General features: G+C 36.1%; 1 non-coding gene across 1 annotated transcript; it reads left to right on the top strand.

Annotated features, from left to right (window-relative positions):
* Positions 1–15788: 15788 nt before the first annotated feature.
* On the top strand, positions 15789–15890 carry LOC120581447 (U6 spliceosomal RNA). Its single transcript, XR_005647268.1, has one exon. It is a non-coding gene; the product is annotated as a U6 spliceosomal RNA (small nuclear RNA).
* The last annotated feature ends 1856 nt before the right edge of the window (positions 15891–17746 follow it).

Genomic DNA, 17746 nt, shown 5'->3' with positions numbered 1-17746 from the left:
GCAATGCAGGGTGGGTTAATGAAGTTAGTGCTGTGGGCAATTAAAGCTTAACCTTACTGGTGGCCTCTGGGTGACTACAGAACATGCCTCAGAATTGTCTCACCCAAGGGGTGATGAAGCTGGAATATTTCTCCATCGGCCCTTATCCTTCATTATTTGAGGGCTAGCCCTGGAAACATCAACTCCCCAGCACTTCCAACCTTACTTGTACATAGACCAAGCATGCTCCTGTGGCCAGAGAAAGCCCTCGAGAAAAGGGTGAGAGGTGCTCATAGCAAAAGGCTGCAGGCATATATAGAAATGATGAAAGCAAGAATAAACATAGGCACCAACATCATCTGCTACACTGATTGTTAAGTCTTCAAGGTCTAACTAGTCAAAGCCCAAAGATGCTTTAAGAGGCACAAGAGATTATGAAATGTGTGCGCCTTTCATTTTGCTAAAGAATTGTAGTGAGGTAGGAGCACTACTGCCCTTGCAAATCAAGAGCATCAGCAGAGTTGCACAACACAATACAATCAAGCTCCCTTTGCACTTGCTGTCTGAACTTACCCAATGCATGAAGGTAGACTACAAAGATATGTTTAAACTATTTGTTTATAGTCCTGAGCCTATAGCTTCTTTTCAATGACTTGACAGAACCACAGAATTTAAGAACTAGAAGACGTTTTAGAGATTAGATAGACTGAAAGTTTTCAAAAAAATTAAATTCACAAACCTTTGTACAAACAAAATATTACAATATGAAATAAAAACAGATGAAAGTGGAATCACTCTGGTTGACACTGTGAGGGGCAAGGATTGAGGAAGCTTTACCTGTTGGGTGGCCTCTCATCCACTGGCACCCCTAAAGGGAGGTCAGAGAATCCCTAGTGCTCATACATTCCAATTTGAAAAGCAGTGGTCTACTCCAATCTCCTCATGTTGATAGAAAGAGAGTTTTATTTTTCTCCCCCAAAGTCTGGAAAATAATGTCCATTGATTTTAGCTTTCTTTTAAAAGCTAGTCATACTAATTCAGAATGGCCACCTAGGCATTTACTTGAACGCTACTACTGAAAACAGGATTTACAAAGTAAATTAATTAGATTAAAATAAAAAGGTATGATAAGTATTCCCACTTAAAATTCATTCCAATCACTTTAGATAATGGATTATCTTTTTCGCAAAAACAGGGGAAAGTATAAAAGAGAAGAGTAGAACTAAGGAGTGGCTTAGGAGAAAGAACTGTGAGATACAGATGTAAGAATCAGTAAGAAGTTCTTGAAGAAGTAGTAACTTAACATTGTATATATGGGTAACCTCCCTGAAGGTATGAAGTCCAGAATGAACAAAGCAGAAACTATAGGATGGGGCTTAGAGGACAATTATTGTATTTATTTAGTCTAGCTAAGCTGAGTAGTTAAGAATGCAAGTTGAATTAGTACACTAACTTTAACCAAATGATCTTATGGTACTCTTTAACTCTGCAGTTCTAATGAATGGTGATGTGTATTCTAGAGAGTTCTAAAGAACATAGGAGTGGCCACCTGTTGGAATGTTTACTAATTAAAAAACTGGAAAAAAAACAAGACTGCTTTTGCTTTTTGCGAGGTTCCTTTTGAGGAATCTTTTGTTAAACCTCACTGTTACCTATAGTCCACTTTTCCCCCTCATTTTCCCTCTAGTCAAGATTATAGGTACCGATATGATGACTCACTGGTTCATCTAAGGGCCCTAATACTTTGATTTGCATCACTGCTTGTTTTCTTGGTATAGTAATATTTATGGAATGTTAACACTGCTTTCTATGAGAGCATTTTTGCTGGATCCTCTGAGGATGGCTTGGTTTTGAACATAATTCTTTAATCTCATAATGTTTTCAGTTTTGTATTCATTGAACAGTCATAATTTAGGTCATCTGAAGAGGCTTTCAGAAAGCATCAGTAGTAGTTTTCATTATTTAACAGTTTTTCAGAAAAAAGTCAATATGTTGAAATACATTCTTCACTGGCACTTCAATATACAGATCTGTACTCTGCTTTAGCCAACTGAAAATAATTCCTGTGGGCTGGTCAACCCTTACTCAGGGTCAGCTTGGCTACAATAAATTGAAGCTTCAGTACTTTTGAGAATTACAGTGGTTTTCCACAGGTGCTGAGAGTGGCTATCGGAAGCCCCATCCCAAGCCTTTCATCAAAACAGAAGGGATCTCTCATTTAATGCTGCTCCATAGAGGTATAATCATGTTTTTTTTCTTTGATTCTTCTTCATCCCTGGCAATCTATATTCCATGAGTCATGAAGACCACCATTCCCCTAGCCTTAAATTCTGTTTTTTTTTCTTAACACTTATTTTGGTTAGCTATTGTTCTGTAACAAAACACTCCAAAACTCAATGGCATAAACAACAATCATTTAACTCTCACAGATTCTGTGGGTCAGGAATTTAGATGGGGCCTGGCAGGGATGGCTTCTCTAAGTGCTGCAATTGGGGGGCACATAGATTTAGGTTTGGCTGGAGGTGACTCAAATGGCTGTAGGTTGGAATTATCTGGAGACTTCTTCATTCACCCATGTGGCACCTGGGTGGGGATGACTTTGAGGCTGGAACACCTACATTTGGCCTCTCTGTGTGGCTTGGATTTCTTCCCAATATGAAGCCTGGGTTCTAAGACACAATGTCCTGAGAAGTAGCATATAGAGAATGAATATTTCAAGGCAAAAACTGCATGGTCTCTTTTGACATAGCCTTAGATATTATGCAAGATTATTTTCATTACATTCCATCAGTTATAAGCAAGTCACAAAGGCCAGCCCAGAGTCAAGGGGAGGGACTTCTTGATGAGAGAGTGGTAAGCCCTCATTGCAGAGGAGCACATGGGATGGGAGATATACTATTGTACTCTTTGGAGAAAACAATCTGCCACAACAACTTTTGATAGTTGTTTTGCTCTCTGTTTTCTGACCACTCAGCAAAATCCCTCATCTGTACCCTGGCTATCTTCCAATCACAGAGTAATAGCTACCTCCACAATAGCATCTCTATTTTTTTAAACACAAATTTATTATTTTACAGTTCTGTACATCCAACACAGGTCTCACCAAGCTAAAATCAATGGGTCTGCGGGTTTGTGTTCTTTTCTGCAGGCTCTAAGGGAGAATCTGTCTCTGTTTATTCAAGTTGCTGACAGAATTCCTTGTGGTTATAGGACCAAGATCTCATTTCCTTGCTGGATGTCAGCTGAGGGCTGTTCTCAGCTCCCAGAGGTCTACTGAACTCCTTGGCTCACGGCTCCCTCCACAAATCTTCAAAGCCAGCAATGGTGGATGGTTCAAGTCCCTGTCACACTTCGCCTTCACCCTCCTCTTCTTTCATTGCATTTCTATGATTTCTTCTTCTGCCTTCCTCTTCCATTTTTAATTGATTACATTAGGCCTACCCAGATAATCCAGAATAATCTCATTATCTTAAAATCTGTAATCTTAATCCATCTACGAAGTCCCTTTTGCCACGTAACATAACATACAAAGATATAATACCAGGGATTAGGGTGTGGACATCTTGAGAGGGAGACATTATTCAATCAGCGACAGTGACCCCAGGTAGGAGCATCATTTCTCTATTTTATTTTTTATTATTGTGGTAAATATGTATATGATATATATACATACATGGAATTTTTTGAGTGTTCCATTCAGTGGCATTAATTATATTCACAATGTTGTGCACCTATCACCACTTTCCATTTCCAAAATCCTCTCATCATTTCAAACAGAAACCATTAAGAAATAACTCCCGTCTTCCCCCTCTTTCTAGGTAACTGCTTTTTGTCTCTATGAATTTGCCTGTTCTAGATATTTCACAAAAGTAGAAACAAACGTTTGTTCTTTTGTGTCTTATTTCACTTAATGTAATGTTTTCAGAGTTTATCCATGTTGTAATATGTATCAAAACTTCATTTATTTCTATGGATGAATAATATCTTAATGTATGTATATACCACATTTTATTTATTCATTCATCTGTTGATTAACATTTGGGTTGTTTCCATTATGGCTATTATGAATAATGCTGCTATGGACATTGACATACAAGTATCTGTTTGAATCCCTGATTTCAGTTCTTTTGGGTAAATACTTCGGAATGGAATTGCAGGGTCATATGGTAATTCTGTTTAACTTTTAGAAGAAAAGGTCAAACTGTTTTCCACAGTAACTGCAGCATTTTACATCCCCACCAGCAACATGCTAAGGTTCTAATTTCTCCACATCCTCACTAACACTTGTTGTTTTTAATTTTTTTTAATTTTTTAATTGAAGAAATGATTTAAATTTTTTCCTCATCTATCCTTCCCCTTCCCCTTCCCCTACCCTGTGGAATGTTTTTAATTTTTTTTAATAACCATCCTAATAGGTGTGAAGTGATATCTCATACAGGTTTTGATTTGCATTTCTCTAATGACTAATGATGTTGAGCACCTTTTTATATGCTTATTGGCCACTTGTATATCTTCTTTGGAAAAATGTTTGCCTAAGTCCTTTGTCCATTTTTAACTTGGGTTGTTTGTCTTTTTGTTGTTGAGTTTTTATATGTTTGTCTTTATGTGTTCTAGATATTTAACGTTTATCAAATATATGATTTGCAAATGTTTTCTCCCATTCTATGAGTTGAATTTTTACTTTCCCTTTTTAATATTTTTGGTTTTTTACACTCTTAATAGTATCCTTAGGTACACAAAAGCTTTTAATTTTTTCCCATCTTTATTGAAGTATAATAGACAACTAGTTGCTCATATTTACATTGGACAATTTAATGAAGCTTTTCCAATTATAGTTGGCATACAATAATGCATTACTTTCAGTTGTACAGCACAGTGATTGCAGATGTATATAACTCATGAAGTGGTCACCCCCCTAAATCTAGTACCCGTCTTCCTCCTTACATATTTATTACAATATTGTTGACTATTTTCCTTATGCTATACTTTATATCTCCATGACTATTTTGTAAGTATTCATTTGTATTTCTTAATCCCTTCTCACTTTTTACCATCCCCTACAAACCCCCACCTATCTAGTAGCCCTCAATATATTCTCTGCATTTATGAGTTTGTTTCTATTTTTGTTGTTGTTTATTTTGTTCGTTAGATTCCACATGTACATGAAATCATATAATATTTGTCTTTCTCTGACTTACTTTATTCAGTGCAATACACTCTAGGTCCATCAAGGCCATATCTTTTTCCATCCCCTTTTAGTGTGTGTGTGTCTTTTAATCTGAAGTGAGTCTCTTACAGGCAGCATATGTAACGGTCTTGTTTTCTTACCCATTCAGCCACTCTATCTTTCGGTTGGAGCACTTAATTCTTTTCCATTTGAGGTACTCATTGATAGATATGTAGTTATAACCATTTCTTTATTTATGTTTTTGATATATGTCTTTATTTCTTAAAGAAGTCCCTCCAACAATTCCTGTAATATTGGCTTGATGTTGATAAATTCCTTTAGGTTATTTTTTCTGGGAAGCTCTTTATCTGTCCTTTGACTCTAAATGATAGCTTTCCTGGATAAAGTATTCTTGGTTGTAGATCATTGGTTTTCATCACGTTGAATATTTTGTGCCAAGCCCTTCTGTCTTGCAGTTTCTTTTGAGAAATGAGCTACCAATCTCATGATTGCTCCCTTGCAGGTAGCTAACCGCTTTTCTCTTGCTACTTTTAAGATTCTCTCTTTGTATTTAACCTTTGGCATTTTAATTATGGTTTGATTTGATGTGGGCCTCTTTGGGTTCCTGGTTTTTGAGACTCTCAGAGCTTCCTGGGGTTCTATGTCTTTTTCCTTCACCAGGTTAGGGAAGTTTTCCATCATTATTTCTTCCAAAATATATTCAACTTCTTGTTCTACCTCTTCAGGGACCCTTATGACGCAGATGCTATTACCCTTAATTTTGCCCCATAGACTCCTTCAATTATTATTATATTTCTGGTTACTTTTTCTTGCCATTATCATTGGTTGTCCTTGGCTTCCCCATCCTCTATATCAATGTTTCGATCCTCTTCTTCTTCCACACTGTTGATTCCCTCTAATATACTCTTCATTTCAGATAATGTATTCTTCATTTCTGACTGGATTCCCTTTATAATTTCCATTTACATTTTTATGTTTTTTTTTTATCTCTTTGTTAAAGTTGTCACTAAGTTCATTTACACTTCCCTTAATTTCATTGAGCATCTTTATAACTAGTGTTTTTAACCCTGCATCTGTTGGATGGCTTGACTACATTTTTCCTCGATCGAAGTTCTGTTCTTTCATATGGTTTCTACTTCATTATGTTCTCATTTTGACTGTCTTTCTATGTCTGTTTCTATGTACTAAGCAAAGCACCTAAGTCTCCTGGTCTTATTAGCGTGGCTTTGTGTAGTAGGTGTCCAGGAACTCAGTCCTGAGGGGATCAGCAGCAGGCCAATTTTAGCCCAAGCCTGTGCCCCTCCAGGGAAACCTGTTAAGATTCAGCAAGCAATCCACAGATGCTGTGCTTATAGTTGCCTCAAGAAGTCACATCAGAAACTGAGGTTAGCTGCCATCCGTGTAAGTCTTGGTGCTGCTCAAAAAGTGGCACGGGACTCACAGAGGACATCACTGGATGTGTCATGGGTAGGGCCATGAATTGGGGGAGGAGTAGTTTCAGGGAATCCTCTGGGTGGAGCAACTTCTGTTATCTAGTTGGATGATGCCTCTGCTGTGGTGTCACTGTGTCCAAACACTGGGAGGGAGGAGGGCTCAACAGAGGAACAATGGATACCTCCAGCACTTGTGCCCAGGAGAAAATATCACCTCTGGCCCCTCACTATGATAATTCGGGGTCCCCCTGTAAGTCCCCGGTCCCCCCGAGCAGCCGACTGGGCACCGATGCTCAGAGTGAGGAGGTCCATCACCATGAAAGGCCAATCACAGACACAACACCTTTGACAGGTATCTGCAGATGCCAGCTGACACTGCGGTAGCCTCTATCCAAATCAGCAACTTGGCACCAGGCAGCCTCGTTTCTTCGACTCCTCCTACCTCCAACATTGCAGTGTGATTTCTTATTTCTCTCCCTAGTTGTAGGGCTTCTGTTAATCTAGACTCTAGGTGTCTCTGCTTGCTGTTTCCTCCATAATTCCATCACAACTTTGATTTGGTCTCAAAAGGGGATGAACATAGCTTCTATCATCTATGCCATTTTGCCCAGTCTGCCCAAAAGGTTCTTTTAAGTTTATTGGGGTAACGTTGGTTAATACGATTATATAATTTTCAGGTATACATTATAATTTGACATCTATAAATTCTATTGTATGATAATCACCCAGAGTCCAGTTTCCTTCAGCTACCATATGTTTGACCCCCTTGTCCACTTCACTCTCCCTCAAATGCCATATATATAACCCCCTTACTCCATCTACCTCTTCCTTCTTCCCCCACGCCCTACCCTCTGGTAACCACTAGTCCATTGTTCATGTCCCTGAGTCTCTGTCCTGTTGATTTGTTACTTTTAGGTTTATATCTCAAATATAAGTGATATCATGTGATTTTCAACTTTTTCTGTCTGGCTTATTTCACTTAGCATGATTACCTTGAGGTCCAACCAGATTGTTGCAAATGGCAGTATTTCATCTCCTCTTATGGCTGAGTAATAAATATTCCATTGTATATATGTATCACTGCTTCTTTAGCCAATCATCTATCATAGGACACTTTGGTTGCTTCCATGTCCTGGCCAGCGTGAATAGTGCTGCTATGAACATCGCTGTGCAAATATCTTTTCAGATATGGGTTTTCAAGACTTTGGGGTGAATACCCAGTAGAGAGATTGCTGGATCATACAGTAGATCAATTCTTAGTTTTTTGAGGAAACGCAATACTGTTTTCCATAGCGGCTGTACCAATTTGCAGTCCCACCAGCAGTGTATGATGGTTCCTTTTTCTCCGCATCCTCTCCAATATTTGTTATTACTTGTTCTGTTGATTATGGCTATTCTAACAAGTGTGAGATGGTATCTCATTGTAGTTTTCATTTGCATTTCCCTAAGTTAGTAATGTTGAGCATCTATTCATATATTTGTTGGTCATTTGTATGTCCTCTAGAAAGAAGTGTCTGTTCAGGTCCTCTGCCCCTTTTTTGATTGGATCATTTGTCTTGTTATAGAGTCATATGAGTTCTTTGTATGTTTTGGATATTAGGAATTATCAGAGGAGTTGCTTGCAAATCTTTTTCCCATTCGAATGGTTATCTCTTTACTTTGTTGATGATTTCTTTTGCTGTGCAGAAGCTTTTTTAGTTTGATATAGCCCATTCATTTATTTTTACTTTTACATCCCTTGCCTTTGAGATCAAATTCATAAAAATCTTCTTTAAGTCCAAAGTCCATGAGTTTAGTTCCTATGTTTTCTTCTATGCATTTTATTGTTTCAGGTCTTAGACTCAAATGCTTAATCCACTTTGAGTTAGTGTTGGTGTATGGTGATAGACAACAGTCTAGTTTCATTCTTTTGCAGGTGGCCTTCCAACATTCCCAGTACCATTTATTGAAGAGGCTTTCCTTTCTCCACTGTATGTTTTTGGATTTTCTGTTGAAAATTATTTGCCCGTATAAATATAGGTTTATTTCTGGAATCTTGATTCTATTCCACTGGTCCATGTGTCCGTTTTGTTGCCAATACCATGCTGTTTTGATTTCTGTTGCTTGTAGTATAATTTGAAGTTGGACAGAGTGATGCTTCCAGCCTCGTTCTTTTTTCTCAGTATAGCTTTGATAATTTGGGGACCTTCGTGCTTCCGTACAAATCTGATGATTTTTTATTCTATTTCTTTAAAAAATGCTGATGGGATTTTGATGGAGATTGCCTTAAATCTGAATAATGCTTTAGGTAATAGGATCATTTTAAGATTCCTCCAATCCAAGAACACGGAATATCTTTCCATTTCTTTGTATCTTCTTCGATTTCTTTTAATAGGGCCTTGTAATTTTCATTATATAGGTCCTTCATATGGTTCATTAAATTTATTCCCAGGTATTTTATTCTTTTTGTTGCAATTGCAAAAGAAATTATTTTTTCCACTTATTTTACCGACACTTCATTATTAGAGTATAGAAACGCTATGGATTTTTGAACGTTGATTTTATATCCAAAGAATTTACTGTATTTGCTTATTGTTTCTAGTAGTGTTCTTGTGGACTCTTTAGGGTTTTCTATATAGGGAATCATGTCATCCGCAAATATGACAGTTTGACTTCTTTGTTTCCTATTTGGATGACTTTTATATCTTTCTCTTGTCTGATTGCACTCGCTAGAACCTCCAATTTTATAACGAATAACAGTGGTGATAGTGGACAGCCTTGCCTTGTTCCTGATCATAGAGGGAAGGTTTTTAGAGTTTCACCATTAACTATAATGTTGGCTGAAGGTTTGTCATAGATGACTTTTATTATGTTAAGGTACTTTTCTTCTATGCCAGTTTTGTTAAGTGTTTTGATCATAAATGGATGCCGTATCTTGTCTAAGGCTTTTTTTGCAGCTATTGATATGATCTTATGATTCTTATTTTTTAATTTGTTTATGTGGTATATCACATTAATCGATTTGCATATGTTGAACCAACACCATGCCCCTGGTTCGAAGCCCACTTGATCGTGGTGTATAATCTTTTTAATATATTGCTGTATTTGGTTCGCTAGTATCTTATTTAGGATTTTTTCATATCTGTTTGTGAGAGATATTGATATTGGATTTTTTGTGTATTATCTTTACCAGGTTTTGGTATCAGAGCAATATTGGCCTCATAAAATGAGTTTAATAAGTATTGCTTCCTCTTTGAATTTTCAGAAGAGTTTTAGAAGAATAGGTATTAAGTCTTTGAATGTTTGTAGAATTCACTAGTGAAGCCACCTGGTCTTGGACTTTTACTTTTCGGTAGGTTTTTGATGATTGTTTCAATTTCCATACTGCTGATAGATCTATTTTGGTTTTCCAGTCCTTCTGGATTCAGTCTAGGAAGATTGTATTTTTCTAAGTAGTGGTCCATTTCTTCTAGGTTATTAAATTTGGTGTTATATACTTTTTCATAGTATTCTTGTATGATCCTTTGTATTTCTTTGGTGTTTGTAAAAATTTTTCCTCTCTCATCCCTGATTTTGTTTATTTGTGTCTTTTCTCTTTTTTCTTTGTGAGTCTAGCGAGGGGTTTGTCAATTTTATTAGCCTTCTCAAAGAACCATTTCTTTGTTGCATTTATTTTTTCTATTGTATATTTGTTTCAATTTCATTTATTTCTGCTCTAATTTTGATGATTTCTTTCCTTTTGTGACTTTAGGCTTCATTTGTTCTTTCTTTTCTAGTTTTTTTTTTAAATGAAGCATTAGGTTGTTTATTGGACTCATTCTTGGTTTTGGAGATAGACCTGCAATGACATGAATTTTCTTCTTATGATCACTTTTGCCGTGTCCCAAAAGTTTTGATATATGGTACTATTATTTTCTTTCATTTCTATGTGTGTCTTGTTCTGTCATTTTATTTCCTCTCTGACCCAGTCATTCTTCAGTAGCATGTTGTTTAATCTCCATGTTTTTGTGGTTCTTCCCGCTTTCTTTTTTCAGTTGGTCTCCAGCTTCAAAGAGTTATGATCAGAGAATATATTTGGTATGATTTCTATCCTCTTTTATTGTTCAGGCACTCTCTGTATCCCTGTATGTGGTCGACTTTTGAGAATGTTCCATTTGCACTCGAGAAGAATGTATAAGCAGCTGTTTTGGGATGGAAGTCTCTGTAAATATCAATTATGTCCAGTTGGTGTAATGTGTCATTTAAGGATGTTATTTCCTTATTGATTTTCTGTTTAGATCATCTGTCCATATCTGACAGTGGGGTATTTAGGTGCCCTACTATGATAGTGTTTTGGTCTTTTTCTCCCTTTAGTTCTGTTAGTAATTGTTTTACATATTTCAGGAGCATAGATATTAATGTGTTATATTTTCTTGGTGTATGATTCCCTTTATCATGATGAAGTGTCCCTCAGTATCTTTCTTTACTTTTTTATATTTTGAAGTCTATTTCATCTGATATTAGTATCGCTACTTCCGCTTTTCTCTGAATGCTATTTGCTTGAAATATCATTTTCCACCCTTTCATTTTGAGTCTATATTTGTCTTTGGAGCTGAGATGTGTCTCCTGGAGGTAGCATACAATCAGGTTTTGTTTTTTGATCCAATCTGCAACTCTGCTCCTTTTTATTGGTGCATTCAGTCCATTTACATTTAGGGTGATTATTAAAATATGAACTCTTCTTATAGACATTTTATCTTTTGCTTTTTGAGAGTTCGGTATTTCCATTGCTTCCTTTTCTTTGTGTTTCTGTTTCTTTATTTTGGTTGTTGGCTTTTGTGGGTTTTTCGTCTGGTCCTTCTTGTTTTATGTTATATACTTCAGTTTGGAATCTTTGGTTTGTGGTTACCATTACGAATATACATATATATATATATATATATATATATGTATATATATATATATATGTATATATGTATGTATATATATATACGGTTGTCCATTTTCTTCTGCAAGTGTCTTATCTCCATTCCCCTTTGTGAATTTGGATCTTTGAATCCTCTCATTTTCAGTCATTGTTGTCTCAATTTGTCCCTATGTATGCTGAACATTTATTACTATCTTACTATAGCAGATCTCTTCTTATTGTTTAAGCTTGCAATGCCTTGTTTTTAGTAAGGGTTGCACTCCTCTGCTTTTATTAGCCTGCTAGTCAACTTACTCCTAATTTTTTATTTTTTCATTTTGTTTTAGGTGAGCTGACCTCTTTCAGTATTTCCTGTAATGCAGGCTTCATAGTGGAGAATTCCCTCAATTTTTGTATTTCTGGAAAGTTCTTTATTTCTTCTTCATATCTAAAGGAGAACTTAGCTGAATACATTATTCTTGGCTGGTAGTACTTTTCATTTCATAGTTTGAATATTTCATTCCATTCCTTTCTGGTTTGTAAGGTTTGTGCTGAGAAGTCTTACAATAATCTAATGGACTTTCCTTTTTAGGTTATCGTCTTCTTTTCCCTGACTGCCCTAAGAATTCTTTCTTTGTCATTGATTTTTGATAATTTTAATACTATGTGTCTTGATGAAGGCCTTTTTAGATTGAGATAATTGGGTGTTCTGTTGACTTCTTGAATTCTAAGCTCCAGCTCATTCCTTAGATTTGAGAAATTCTCGTCCACTATTTGTCTGAGATGCTTTCTAATCCCCACTCCTTTTCCTCCACTTTGAGAATTCCATTATTCTTATGTTTCCTCTGCTGATCAGCTAGTTCTTGCATTTTTCTTTCATTAATTTTTATTCTTCTGTTTCTCTCTTCCTTTTTCTAATTTATTTCTAGATTTCTGTCTTCAATATCACTGATCCTTTCCTCCATTTGGTAGACTCTATTTTCCAAGCTTGCTATTTCATTTTTCAGCTCTTGCAGTGTGTTCTTCATTTCCAGAAGTTCTATTTGGTTCTGTTTGAGATTTTCAATCTCCTTGCTAAAAAACTCATTCTGGTGATCTATTTGTTTTTTCAATTCTGGAATTGTTGATATTAATTATTTTGGATCTCATTGAGTCTTTTCAGAAGTACTATTCTGAATTCTCTGTCATTTAACTAGCATATTTCTCTGTCTTTAAGCTAATTTTCTGGAGATTTTTCTCTTTCTTTCTGAGATGCCTTGTCACCTTTGTTATTCATGGTGTTTAATGAACTATTTCTCTGCCTGGGCATTAATAGAAGTGTATTCTGCTTTTTTCCCCAGTAAGAAGATTATATAAAAGCCTCTCTTTAGCCTGTGGTAGCTCTCATGCACAGATCCCACACTCAGACATGCTGGTGTGCAGGTTTGGTGTTTTTTGTTGATTTTTTGGTATTCAGCTTATTGATGTTTCAAGGGGGGAGATCTGGGAATATCTCTCACTCCACCATGTTTCAGGCATCACCCCCCAACTTCATTCTTTTGCACGTTGATACCCAGTTGTCTCAGCACCATTTGTTGAAGAGACTCTTCTTTCCTCCATTGGTGATATTGGCACTATTGTTGAAAATGTATAGAACACTTCTATATTTCTGAGCAACTTTCATAGCATAATCACTATTTGTTGCTTCTTTAATTTTTACTCTTTTATTCTCATTAGCCATGTTAATCCTATCCTCAAAACACCACAGTGCTTCCTCTAACCTAAGATTAAGGCTATTTCTCTCGGTAGCCATTGTTCAATTAATTTGGCCTCTTCTGAAGTCCCACCATACTGTTATATAATTCTTCACTGTAATGTACATTTTCCCCTGGTAGAGACTGTCCTATTGACACACATCTATAAATTATACTCATACTCCTCTTTCAATGACCTTTTAAAAAGCCACCTCCCCTCCTTTGTTACAGCTGGAAGAACTTTTCAGGCCCTGCCTCTAATTTTTCTCCCAAGGTCATGGGTTCCACTGTGGCTTCAAGTTAGACTCATTCATTTATGTATTTATTCATTCAACAAATACTTTTTAAATCCTTCTAAATGCCATTCATCGAATTTAATGCTGGAATTTTCCAATGTGTGCCCAATTTCTCTGGAGTGTATTTTATTCAGGTTAGCTCTTTGGTTGTCTATTCCAGCTCTTCCCTTTGGTTGTAGTGTTTTAAGTGCCTTTGACTTCATGCTTATCTTTCCTCAAGTTCCTGACAATATACCCTGGGTTATGAGCCCTGTGCTCACTGCATGGCTAGAAACAGAGATCACATAATTTTCCTTAAAAACATTATTTTTTCTCTTTATGATATAAAAAGTAGCTATCTTGTACATAGCACATAGTATAGCTACCTACTATGTGCTGGATGTTGAGCTGGACGCTGGTTATCTTTAACGCTTATTCTGCTAATCATTGTTCCAGGCACTGAGGATACAGTTGTGAACAAAACAAAATTCCTGCCTGAAAGGAGCTTATGTTCTCTCACAGTCTTTAACATGATTCAGAAAAGTACAGAGAAGTTAAGTAACCTGCTGCAAACCACACAGCTATGAAGTGGCACAGCTGGAATTTGCACCTAATTCTCTGATCCCAGCACGTATACTCTCCCTACTCAATCAAGCTACCTCTCATGGTCTCACTCCAGGCAGTAACTCAGATTTTCTATGACAGAATTTCTCAACCCCAAAACTCTCACATTTTACAAATCTATTAAAACCTTGATTAATGATAACAATTGCAGAATGCATACTAGGGTACATGTAACTTAAAGGTTAACTAGAATTTTTTATTTCTTTTTACCTTAATTCTTAATATCCTTTAAAAATATGCTAACTTTCCTTCTTTTATAAAAATAGTAATAGTGCTCCTTTAGATAATTCAGGGTTTTCCTTTACCTTAGGGTTATTATTCTAAGTAGCACTATAGATTCCCAGTATAGCAGAGAAAAAAATGAAGTAAATTGTATTAAAATTCACTGACCCAAAGAAATATACTTGAAAGTAATGTTCAAAGGTAATGTTTAAATTTTTATTACGTCCTTGATATAAACTGATTTTGTCTTTTGTCTTTTTATTTTTTCCCAAAAAAGGGTAATGCTAAAAGAAATCTGTTCAAGTTTAAGTCAGTACTCCTTGAGTTAGTAGACAGTATTCTAGTATTGGCTATTCTACAATGAATTAGATAAACTTGTGCAACTTAGGTCTGTAAAATGAAGGAGAATGGATTAAGCATGATACTGTTTGTGTAGTGCTTTACATTTTCAAGTGCAATATTTGTATATCATCTGACTTGATCATAGCAATGAGTTCATTATCCTAATTTTCTATATGTTTCAAATTAGGTTCAGGGGCATGCCCAAGTGATAGAGACTTAATTTTAACCTTAATCTTCAGACTCTAACCCCATGCTCTTTCAGAGGTGAGAGGAACTGCAATGTCCCCTACAATTCTAACAATTTAAAATTCTTATAGCCAGGCTACTTGAGTTTTGATTAATCTAGGTTCTATTTACTTGGCTCTATTTTATCATCTGTCTGAATATCTGCTAAAAGGCCCATCAATATGAACAATATAATTATGTCAAAATTTGTTGAAATTTGAGTTCCTAGAAATCAAGAACTTTTTACCTTCTTAAAAAGTAGCTTAAACATGAATAATTCATATTTATTGAGCACTTACTTTGAGCCAGGCACTATTCTAACCTCTTTATACATATTAACTCATTTAAGTCTTCGAACAACCCTATGAAGTAGGTAACATTATGATGCTTATTTTTTAGATAATGAAAACTAAGACACAATGAAGTTCAGCATCTTAGCCAAGATCTCATGGTCTGTAAGAGTGCATTATTTGCTTACAATTTTTCTTTATTGCCTTTTCCTTTCTCCATAGAAGTATTCTTCCCTGTTCTTTTGACATAAGCTTTTGCCAATGGAATGTTAGTTGGCATGACATAAGTAAAGGTTTTAAATATGTCTGTGTGGTTTGACTTTATTTCTTGCACTTCTTCCATCTACCATGGGGAAACATATCCTGAACAGCTTCTTCAGAATGAGGAGATAATGGAACAGACTGAAACCCAACCTACAGCCTGGACCCAAGCTTAGCTGATCCCACAGTCAATTCACTGGTTTGCAAGTGAGAAAAATAAAGGAGATTTGATAGTTACTTGTTACACAGCATTATTTCAGCAAAATTGTGACTAATATACACAGCTAAAATGAGGCACAACCAGAACTCAAACTACATAGCCTATATTTGATTTGAACCACTTCAAATCAATTGGAGCCACTGCTCTAAAAGTACTCAGTTCACAATACAGAGAAGATTAGCATGGCCTCTATGCAAAAATGACATGGAAATTTGTGAATTGTTCCATATTTTTAATGTATAGCATAGAGAATATAGTCAATAATATAGTAACTATGTATGGCGATAAATGGTTACTAGACATTGTGGTGATCACTTCATAAGCTATATAAATGTGTAGTCACTATGTTGTACAGCTGAAACTAATATATTGTATATCAACAATAAATAAGTAAATAAATAAATAAATAAATAAACAAACTCGGTTTGCAACTATTTGACCTGGAATACAGGCTACCCGTGCTCAAAATATTGCACTTTGAAAGCATATCTAGGACATAAAGGGGATGATATTACTTCCCTCAAGGCAGACAGCTTTGTACTTATTTAGACTGGCTCTAGCTCCATTAAAAATAACTGATGTATTTTGCTCTTGGGGGCCACATAGCCCAGTTCAATATATTCTGTAAACTGACTTGGACAAAGAGATGTGTAGTTAGTATCTTTCCTTGGCTTTATTTTTTCTTTTTTAATGGAATCATAAACTTGGGCAAAATATCTTGTTTTTATGATGCTGCACAAAGGACATGCGAAGTCTTGTAATAGTTCTTTCAAGATTTTTTCCTCTGCTAGCATCTGAAACAATGCTATGAACTGTGTTTGACTCCATGTGGCAACCATAAAGTTTAGTACTTTCCTCTACCTACTGTCTGATTTGGCTTTTTTGTGTGGGGCCAAGTCGGATGGTGCCTTCAATCACAGATGGTGTCCCTGCCATGCCTAGATGCCTGGTTCAAGATTCCCTAAGTCTTAGGTAATCAGGAATGTAAATCTATTCATTTACTCAGTAAATATTTATTGAGCATTTGTAGAATGCAACATTGTGCTAGACAGGCGCTGAAATGTAATTTGCTATTTCTTCTACACCATAAGCAGGTGACAAAAGAGAATGCAAAATTAAGCTATAAGCAGAGCGAGCCTGCAAAGCTTTCCTGCCTCTTCCCTTCACTTCTAGTGAAGCTTGGCATTGTCTCCTCCTGCGCCCCCCTCATCTTTCCAGTCTTTCCCAGCCCTGCCTGACCTCTGGCTACACCTTTTCACTTTTATCCCACACATTTATGTTCTCTCCACAGACAGGGGCGGGCTTTTATATACCCCCTTTAGCAATGTAATTTTCCCTTTTACATGTGAATCAAACTGCCTTAACTCCAATTCAGGAATCTGACACTTAGGGACAGCTGATATTTCTGATATGCATAGACAGAACATCACGTTGGTGGAATGAAGCTGCTGTTGACAATGTTTCAGAATATAGAGGCACAGAATATGGTATGACTTTTGTATGCTCTGGCTACCTTAACCTCTTTGAGCCTCAATATCCTCACTTATAAAATGAATACACATACATACACGCACAAAAAAACAACCTGAATGCCCCCTAACAAAAGATTAGTTAAAGAATATGTGGAATATACATATTCAGGATTTTATGCAGTCATTTTTAAAATGAGGTAGATTTACATGAACACACGTGAAGAGATAACCATAAGTTATTAAGAGTAAAAAGCAAGTCAATATATGCATGATCCCATTTACAATACAAAACATATATATTATTAGAGTTTATTATACATAAGATCTGTGCTAAGTACTCCTCATATGGGGTCATATTTAATCTTTATAATAACTCTGCAAGTTAGGTACTATTATCCTCCCTCCACCCTATATTACAGGTGAGGAAATAAAAGACGATAAATAATTTCTAAGACTAGCGAGTGTTGGGAAAAGGATTTGAACTTCAGACCTCCTACTTTCCCTGAGGTATAACTCTGTAGAGAAAATGGAGTAAAAAAGACTAAAGCACTGTTCCTAGTCTTCTCTTTGCTTACAGGCTTTTAGTCCCTCCAGTAGTTTCTCATTGTTTGAAACTTG

This window comes from Pteropus medius, unplaced genomic scaffold, assembly GCF_902729225.1.
Source record: "Pteropus medius unplaced genomic scaffold, Ma_sr-lr_union100, whole genome shotgun sequence".
In the NCBI taxonomy this organism is placed as follows: domain Eukaryota; kingdom Metazoa; phylum Chordata; class Mammalia; order Chiroptera; family Pteropodidae; genus Pteropus; species Pteropus medius.
This window is presented reverse-complemented; position numbering and strand designations above follow the sequence as displayed.